The sequence below is a fragment of the Chamaea fasciata genome, unplaced genomic scaffold, assembly GCF_029207755.1.
Source record: "Chamaea fasciata isolate MVZ Bird 193981 ecotype frontalis unplaced genomic scaffold, bChaFas1.0.hap1 SCAF_9, whole genome shotgun sequence".
Lineage (NCBI taxonomy): Eukaryota > Metazoa > Chordata > Aves > Passeriformes > Sylviidae > Chamaea > Chamaea fasciata.
The window spans coordinates 52,880-62,588 of NW_027094094.1; the positions used below are offsets into that span (position 1 = coordinate 52,880).

A 9,709-nucleotide genomic window follows, 5' to 3' on the forward strand; every position below is an offset into this window, starting at 1 on the left:
GCCGCGGAAAATCGCGCCCGGACGGCTCTGTGGTCCGGGTGGCGCGCGCAGGCAGCCGGCTGCCACGCGCCCGGGCTCCTTGCCTTTTTCCCTCCCTTTCGGCCCCGAGCTGCGGGCGGGCGGCAGCGCCGCCCCCGAGCTCACAATGCGGGGCTGCCACGCGCGTCGGGGACGGGCGGGGGGGACAGCTGCACTACCGCTCTTTGGCCACAGGGTGGCAGCATTGCCGCACAGATCAGGCGGGACGGGCGGGGGGGACAGCTGCACTACCGCTCTTTGCCCACCGGGTGGCAGCATTGCCACACAGATCAGGCGGGACGGGCGGGGGGGACAGCTGCACTACCGCTCTTTGCCCACCGGGTGGCAGCATTGCCACACAGATCAGGCGGGACGGGCGGGAGGGACAGCTGCACTACCGCTCTTTGCCCACACGGTGGCAGCATTGCCGCACAGATCAGGCGGGACGGGCGGGACGGGACAGCTGCACTACCGCTCTCTGCCCACAGGGTGGCAGCACTGCCGCGCGGCGGCGCGGAGCGGAGGCGAAAACGAACGTGCCCAGGAATGCCCTGGCGAACAGCCTCCGGAATAAATGGCCCAAAAGACCCCCGAGCACACCTGCGAGAGCCCTGCCAGCAACCAGACCGAAACAAAAAAGCCTTTCGTTCAGGCTCTATTTCAATATTTTTTATCTTTGTGATTCTGATATTTACATTCATCATTACAATTCATCTTTTATATTATGTACATTATACATCATGTATTATGTTTATTATACTATTATATTTATTATAGATATTTAATATATAAAACTAGATATGAAATAATTTATTATTTATAACGCAGTTATAAATAATAATACATTTCATTTAAATATCTTGTTTATTATGTACATTATAGATGTTTATATTACATATATTATACATATTTATAAAACGTAGTATGTAATAATATATTGTGTATTTTTATTGATATTATTTTTCATATCCTATACTTTCTGTAATTTTTCTTTTTCATTATTTTTTAAATTCGTTTGTTTATATTTTAAACGATATTTTACACTAGATGAATTCATTAACCTAACACATCAGAAACACAATTTATTTGAATTAAATGAGCCTGGTTTTCTAAGGGGTAAAGTTTTAATCTTTATTTAGATAATATGGGTGTATTTTCTCTATCTGTATGGGGTTTTTTTGGTGGGTTGCGGGGGAGTTTAGTTTGTGGGTTTTCTTTTTTTGTTCGCTTTGTTTTGGAGTTCTTTGCTAATAAACAAGCAGGGCCGGAGAGTTCAAAATAAAACGTCTACTTTGTTTTTATTGCTCCCTCTGAAATACGCCTCGACAGCCTGGACAGCAGGCTGCTGCTGGTAACACTGTGCACGGGTAGGAGGAGACCTGGTCGGGGCTGGGAAGGAAAAAAGGGCACCACGGTGGTCACAGCTTTCTCCCTTCAGGAGTTTTATGGAGCAGAAAATACAGAGCTTTTGCCAACTGCGCTCTCTATGACATCCCGACGTCCAGCGGGCACCGAGGTCATTTCTCATCTTTCTTGCCAACAGCCAAACCCCCAGGCGCCCGGGGGAAGAAAGAGTATGGGGAAAAAAAAAAAAGGAACAAAGAAAACATGAAAAAATAAACCAAAACTATAGAAAATAATAAATAAAATTAAAATACCAAAAGAAAAAAATTTCAAAGTAACAAAAAAGTGGAAAAAAAATTTAAACAAAAAATTAAGATAAAAAACGAAAAGTAGTTTTAACAAGTAAATAAATAGCTAAAGAAAAAAAATAAAAATTAAAAAACTGAAGAAAAAGTCTTTGAAAAACCACAAAACGCAACATGAAAAACCACAACAAAAGAGCACAAAAATACAAAAATAACAAAAAATAAAATACAAAATTAAATAAACGCAGCTCTCACCTCCTGCCACTGCCTAAAAAAGCGCCATGGCTTTCCACAATTATGCAGCAATAAGGGAAACAAACCCAGTGCCCCCCACAACAGAAGGTTTTCTAGACAATTCCCACTTTTGCTTGGAAACAAATTCTATTTTAGTGGGAAGCTCATTTTGGACAAACATCCAAATGTGCCAAGGTAGGAAAGAACCAGCCCCTTGTGTCCAAGGAACAGCAGCTAGGCCTGGATTCATGTTTTAATGGCATTTATGTAATTAAAAATGCAGTAAATTGAACTTTACAAAGAGACGAATCGTGGCAAATAAATACTTCAAAGTTTTCTTGGGAATTCACAGAATTTTGTGGAGATGGTGCTGGACAATTGCTGATTTACCAACATTAATTGGGTAAATTTCCTTGGAAATGTGCTCTACAAGGTACAAAAATTCCAATTAGGATGGAAAATTGGAATAAATAAATATTCCCTTACTAAAATCAGAGAGAAAATCTGAGTTATTCCTTCAATTAAAAGGAAGGAATAACATCCAAATCCAAGCCTGCCTGGAAAACAAGCTCAGGAATTTCTAACATTGAAAACTTTTGCAAGAGTCATGAAGTTGGTGAAAGTTCATGGAATGATGGTTTAAAATCTGCTTCCTCTGCTCTGATTTAAAGGGAAGTGGGAATTCAACAGGTCCAGTTACTCCCATCCAACCTTGGACTGGGATAAGGCCTTCCAGTGGCTTCACTTCCTACTGGCTCTCTCCTTTTCGCCAACTACCTGCAAGAGGAAAAGCAACAGGAATAAAGTCTCAAACAGGATGGCCTTGGTCCAGGCAGACTGAGGTGCAGCTCCCAGGGAGGGAGGCCAGGCTGTGCCTCGGGGAGCTCCGGGAATCTGGGATTGCCCGTGGGATTCAAGGGCTGGAAAAGCACACCCACCTGCCAGGTTCAGTGCTGGGACAGAGCAAGGCCGGGGCTCGGGGGCAGCAGTTAGAGCTGGGACTGCAGGAGAACACCCCAAACCCGGGTTAAACATCCGGCACGACACGCAGCACGCTCCAGGAGAAACTCGGGCGGGAGAAGCCCCGGGATGCTCCACGTTCCTTGCCCTTGGCAGCTGTGCCAGGGCCTCCCTCAGAATGCTGACCTCACCGTGCAGCTCCTACAAAACAGGAGAACTTATGGGAATCGCCCAGAATCCCTGGACTTCCAGTTATTAAGAACCACAGCTGCAGCGAAAGGTGTGCAAACGCTACTGCAAACCAGCAGGGCTGAGGAGACGCAGGGATTTATTCCCGAGGGGACACAAGGATCCCTCAGCCAGCCAGGATTTCTCCCAGGCTCTTCCCACTGCTCTCTAAGGACACAAACAGCAGTTTTTCCCTCGAGTTCCCCTTTCCATCAATGCCAAGACTCGTGTTCTCCTCCAACCCCAGGTTCAGGAAGGAAAGTAGGAATATTATCACTGCACAGACTGTCCAGGAGGGTGTGACTGAGGCAGCAGCACCAGCTCCCACTCCACTGCTGCTCTGGATTCCTGAGCAGCTCCTTTCCATCCTGCCCTTCCCAGCACCATTCCCTGGGTGCCATGTCCACAGACACCTTCTCCATGCCGCTTAAAACCCACAGACACCAACAGAAAGGAGATCAAAAATCAATTCACATGTTGCTAGTCAGAGAGAATGGGAGAGGCCTAAAAATCTGTATTTATTTTAGAACACTAGAGCAATTTCTTCATGACCCTGACTATCAGTGATGGGCAGATAAACACCTTCTTTAACTTACTACCTGCAAAAACATCAAGTTTCAAGTTTAGTAAAGATAAAATTTTGCTGCAAAAATAAAAGAGGTGGGATGCTGGTGTTAGTGCTTTAACCTTCGGACATTAGCGGCTATTTGTAAAACAAATTCATTATTGAAGCAGCTAACTTGAAAATAAGGGGTTTTTACAATAAAGTTGACCAAAAAAGAGTCTCAAAATTAAGATATAGGCTGCACAAATATTTAAGAAAAAACAAGCTTTCTTTCGTGCGTATAACCTGCCAGCCTCTCATGTTTTCAGTCCTTACCATTTATTTTTACCAAGGTGATGATTAAAACCTTGTCAAAAGCTCAAAAAAAAAAATTCCAGGACAAGCCAGGTGTTTTCCCAAGTACCCTCAGTGTGGAGCTGTGTCAGCCACAAGTGTTTGCTCCCTCAGCCCAGCCCGGAGCAGGCTCCAGCTGCTGCCCAGGGGGGTTACCAAGGGACTCACCTGTTTGAAGCTGTAAACGCAGGTGGCCTGCACTGGAGTGCCAATAAATGTGAAATGTGTGACTCTCACCTTGAATAGCGATCGATCTTCTCAGGGGAGCCCCTCCCCCAGGATGGGGGGCTCTGCCACAGATTTCATCTCTCTGCATCTGAAACAGAGTCAGGACAAAAGTCAGAGTGCTGCAGGATACCTTGACAGCTCCACACATCTTGTGGCAATCTAGGAATACCCTCTACAGTCTAACCACACCCCACATCACAAATTTCAAGCCCCCAGGACTATTACCCTCGTACCCCTACACCCAGACTGAGCAGCAAGGCAGAGCAGCTCCGGGCCAAACACACACCAACACCCGTGACACAGCACAGGACAAACGAGGGGACGCAACAGGGACAGAAAACTCTGGGCAAGAAGAATGACCCTGAGGGTCCAGAGAACTCGGAATGAGATGACCGAGGTGAGACGGAAGGTGAGCTGGCCAGGCTCAGAGAACCCTGCAGGAACAAGATGCCATCGGGATGACTTATCCCAAGAGACGCAGAGATGGATGCCCGAGAATCCTACGGTCAGAATCCTCCACCTGTCTTTGCATTCTCACAAGACCTAACCCGCCGGAATGGATCAGGGCGGTGCACGGCTGTCAGTACAGCTCAGAACAAGACCTGAAAAGGCATCGGACTGGATGCTTGTGAAGAGAGATGGATTCTGATGAGTGTCCGAGCAGCTGAGACAAAGGCACCCGGCTGAGGAGCACAGAGATCAGAAATGCTAAGACTGATGCCAGGGGTTTGGACAGGCCCCTGAAAGGACTAAAGGAAAAGACAAGACACCAAACAGACAGAGTGCACAACAGACAAGTGACACAACACACACCAGGACTGCTCTGCTCTGCACACCTCAGCACTGACATGAAAAATGAGACTTTCCCTTCATGTAGCCTAAGGGGTCACATCTGGGACATCCCCATCTCCAAACCCGACTCGAAAAATCCCTCCCAGTGATCCCTGCCCTGGTACCCCACTTTCATCCCCTCCCTAGTTCCGAGCCCTCCACTTATCTCTCAGATGTCTGGGGAGGTGAATCCACGCTGGGCCCCAAAGAAGGCCGCCTATGCCTCTGGGAAATTCCTCCCGTCACTGGGCTGCTGTCTCCTAGTCAGCAGCTACGATAAAGAAAACCAAATATCAAAGCATAATCTTAGCTGCACATCAGCCAAAACCCAGCAGCTCTGCTACTCACCGTCTCTTAAGCAGGACCGGGCCCTCGGGCCCCGTGCGTGCTTCAGCTGAGCTCGGAGGCCGACGCTCGCAGCGCCAAAGCCTTAGAGGCGTTACTGGCACCGAGCCCACCACCGTGGCCTCCATTAGGGCTGTGAGCATCCCCGGTTAGAGCAGGACAGGAACGCAGGGTGGACATCCCCGGTGAACCTCAACCCTGTGGACTCTGCCCCACCACTGTCACTTCCTGCCTGGCCCTAGCTTAGGGCTACTGCCTGCACCTCTCAGGACTTCTGGCCTTGTCTTGCGTTAGGATTGCTGCCGGCACCTGCTCTCAGGGAAACGGTGTTGGCAGCAGCGCAGTGAGGGCCGGGATGCCTGTACTCTGACTTGTATCCTAGGCTGTACCCCTGATTTTCACTGTGTGTTCTCTAGTCCTTGAGTCCTTTACCTCAGCCTCTGTGTGTATCACTGTAACCTCCCCCCTTCTGAAGCCTGCTTCTTCAGAGCCCTAGACCTTGCAGCCGGGGACGCTCTGCACCGTTAGGGTCCCATGAGCTGTCCCGCACGCAGGACAGGTACATCCACAGTTGTTCCCTGCCTACCCTAAGAAACGTGGCCCTGAGACAGGGCAGAGGCTGACAGAGCCGAACTCTTTGCGGTGGCAAAAGGCACGAAGCCTTACCAACCGCCGCCTCGAGAGGGAATCAGGAGCACTTCCACCGGCTGCGGAGAGACAGGGAATCCCAGGGTGGGTGGGCGGGAAACCCCGTTATCCCCAGCCCTGTTGGATCCTGCTCCCCACTATCGCTTCCTGCCTGGCCCTAGCCTGACAGTGTCTGCACAGGTCAGAGCTTCTGGTGTGTTCCTGCACTAGGGCTGCTGCCTGCACCTGCTCTCAGGGGAAGTGTGCTGGTAGCAGTGCTGTGAGGGCCGCTACACCTGTACTCTGACTTGTATCCTAGCCTGTTCCCCTGAGTTTCACCGTGTGTCCTCTAGTCCTCGAGTCCTTTACCTCAGCCTCTGTGTGTGTGGCTACACCTCCCCCCTTCTAAACCCAACTTCTTTAGAGCCCTACACCTCGCAGCCAGGCCTTCTGGCATTGTCCTGCATAAGGGCTCCTGCCTGTACCTGCACTCAGGGAAACGGGCATGTCTTTAGGGCTACTCCTTCGGGTCTGGGGTAGGGGTGGGGTCGGGCTGGTACACCTGTACTCTCAATTGGCACATCTTGGACATCCCTATCTCCACACCTGACTCAAAAACCCCTCCTGACAAGTCCTGACCCAGCACTCCACTTTCATCCCCTCTGTGGCTCTGAACCCTCCACTTATCTCTTGGACGTCTGGGGATGAGAATCCACGCCGGGTGCCAAAGAAGGCCGCCTCTCCCTCAGGGAAACTCCTGCTGTCGCCGGGCTGTTGTCTCTTAGTCAGCTACAACAAAGAAAACCAAACGTGAATGCGTGATCTTAGCAGCCCATCACCCAAAACCCGACAATTCTGCTACTCACTGTCTCCTAAGCTTGCCTGTGTCCTCGGCCCCGCGCTTCAGCTGCGCTCAGAGGCCAACGCCGGCGTCGCAGGGTCTGCCTGGGTAAAGAGCAGACAAGGTGACGTGGCAGCGCTGGAACTTGAGGGGACCCTCCCTCCTTCTCCTCCCTGACTCACCTCAACTCCTCGGCCGTTATCCAAGCCTACCTGGATGGGGCCTTCACAAGGAGAAGATCAAGGCTCCATCACAGACTCCTGGAATGCTCCCGGAGGGCTCACGGGTGAGGTGACGCGGGTCTGTCGTCCCGTTGGTGAGAGGGGAGCTCGGCCTCCTGCGAGTGGACTCCCTAAAACGCACAATAACGGAGGCTTAGAGTTGCACCAGCGAGTGAGGCTTGAACAATAGCAACGGCTTCTGTCCACCCGTCACTGCTCACCTCGCCCACGTCAGCTTGACTGCTGAGATCCGGCTTCACCACCTAAAAATAAAGACAAAGAACAGAGCTGTAACACAGCCATCATTTACACCTCCCCTGCAAACAGAAACAGGGACTGACCTTCTCAGGGGAGCCCCCTCACCCAGGATGGGGGGCTCTGCCACAGATTTCATCTCTCTGCATCTGAAACAGAGTCAGGACAAAAGTCAGAGTGCTGCAGGATACCTTGACAGCTCCACACATCTTGTGGCAATCTAGGAATACCCTCTACAGTCTAACCACACCCCACATCACAAATTTCAAGCCCCCAGGACTATTACCCTCGTACCCCTACACCCAGACTGAGCAGCAAGGCAGAGCAGCTCCGGGCCAAACACACACCAACACCCGTGACACAGCACAGGACAAACGAGGGGACGCAACAGGGACAGAAAACTCTGGGCAAGAAGAATGACCCTGAGGGTCCAGAGAACTCGGAATGAGATGACCGAGGTGAGACGGAAGGTGAGCTGGCCAGGCTCAGAGAACCCTGCAGGAACAAGATGCCATCGGGATGACTTATCCCAAGAGACGCAGAGATGGATGCCCGAGAATCCTACGGTCAGAATCCTCCACCTGTCTTTGCATTCTCACAAGACCTAACCCGCCGGAATGGATCAGGGCGGTGCACGGCTGTCAGTACAGCTCAGAACAAGACCTGAAAAGGCATCGGACTGGATGCTTGTGAAGAGAGATGGATTCTGATGAGTGTCCGAGCAGCTGAGACAAAGGCACCCGGCTGAGGAGCACAGAGATCAGAAATGCTAAGACTGATGCCAGGGGTTTGGACAGGCCCCTGAAAGGACTAAAGGAAAAGACAAGACACCAAACAGACAGAGTGCACAACAGACAAGTGACACAACACACACCAGGACTGCTCTGCTCTGCACACCTCAGCACTGACATGAAAAATGAGACTTTCCCTTCATGTAGCCTAAGGGGTCACATCTGGGACATCCCCATCTCCAAACCCGACTCGAAAAATCCCTCCCAGTGATCCCTGCCCTGGTACCCCACTTTCATCCCCTCCCTAGTTCCGAGCCCTCCACTTATCTCTCAGATGTCTGGGGAGGTGAATCCACGCTGGGCCCCAAAGAAGGCCGCCTATGCCTCTGGGAAATTCCTCCCGTCACTGGGCTGCTGTCTCCTAGTCAGCTACGATAAAGAAAACCAAATATCAAAGCATAATCTTAGCTGCACATCAGCCAAAACCCAGCAGCTCTGCTACTCACCGTCTCTTAAGCAGGACCGGGCCCTCGGGCCCCGTGCGTGCTTCAGCTGAGCTCGGAGGCCGACGCTCGCAGCGCCAAAGCCTTAGAGGCGTTACTGGCACCGAGCCCACCCACCGTGGCCTCCATTAGGGCTGTGAGCATCCCCGGTTAGAGCAGGACAGGAACGCAGGGTGGACATCCCCGGTGAACCTCAACCCTGTGGACTCTGCCCCACCACTGTCACTTCCTGCCTGGCCCTAGCTTAGGGCTACTGCCTGCACCTCTCAGGACTTCTGGCCTTGTCTTGCGTTAGGATTGCTGCCGGCACCTGCTCTCAGGGAAACGGTGTTGGCAGCAGCGCTGTGAGGGCCGGGATGCCTGTACTCTGACTTGTATCCTAGGCTGCACCCCTGATTTTCACTGTGTGTTCTCTAGTCCTTGAGTCCTTTACCTCAGCCTCTGTGTGTATCACTGTAACCTCCCCCCTTCTGAAGCCTGCTTCTTCAGAGCCCTAGACCTTGCAGCCGGGGACGCTCTGCACCGTTAGGGTCCCAAGAGCTGTCCCGCACGCAGGACAGGTACATCCACAGTTGTTCCCTGCCTACCCTAAGAAACGTGGCCCTGAGACAGGGCAGAGGCTGACAGAGCCGAACTCTTTGCGGTGGCAAAAGGCACGAAGCCTTACCAACCGCCGCCTCGAGAGGGAATCAGGAGCACTTCCACCGGCTGCGGAGAGACAGGGAATCCCAGGGTGGGTGGGGCGGGAAACCCCCGTTATCCCCAGCCCTGTTGGATCCTGCTCCCCACTATCGCTTCCTGCCTGGCCCTAGCCTGACAGTGTCTGCACAGGTCAGAGCTTCTGGTGTGTTCCTGCACTAGGGCTGCTGCCTGCACCTGCTCTCAGGGGAAGTGTGCTGGTAGCAGTGCTGTGAGGGCCGCTACACCTGTACTCTGACTTGTATCCTAGCCTGTTCCCCTGAGTTTCACCGTGTGTCCTCTAGTCCTCGAGTCCTTTACCTCAGCCTCTGTGTGTGTGGCTACACCTCCCCCCTTCTAAACCCAACTTCTTTAGAGCCCTACACCTCGCAGCCAGGCCTTCTGGCATTGTCCTGCATAAGGGCTCCTGCCTGTACCTGCACTCAGGGAAACGGGCATGTC

At 51.6% G+C, this 9,709-nt stretch overlaps 1 long non-coding RNA gene across 1 annotated transcript; it reads right to left on the reverse strand.

Annotated features, from left to right (window-relative positions):
* Positions 1–1,250: 1,250 nt before the first annotated feature.
* On the reverse strand, positions 1,251–4,309 carry LOC136293615 (uncharacterized). Its single transcript, XR_010722194.1, has 3 exons — positions 4,225–4,309; positions 2,840–3,062; positions 1,251–2,678 (listed from the first exon to the last, which is right to left on the reverse strand). It is a non-coding gene; the product is annotated as an uncharacterized lncRNA (long non-coding RNA).
* Positions 4,310–9,709: the final 5,400 nt, after the last annotated feature.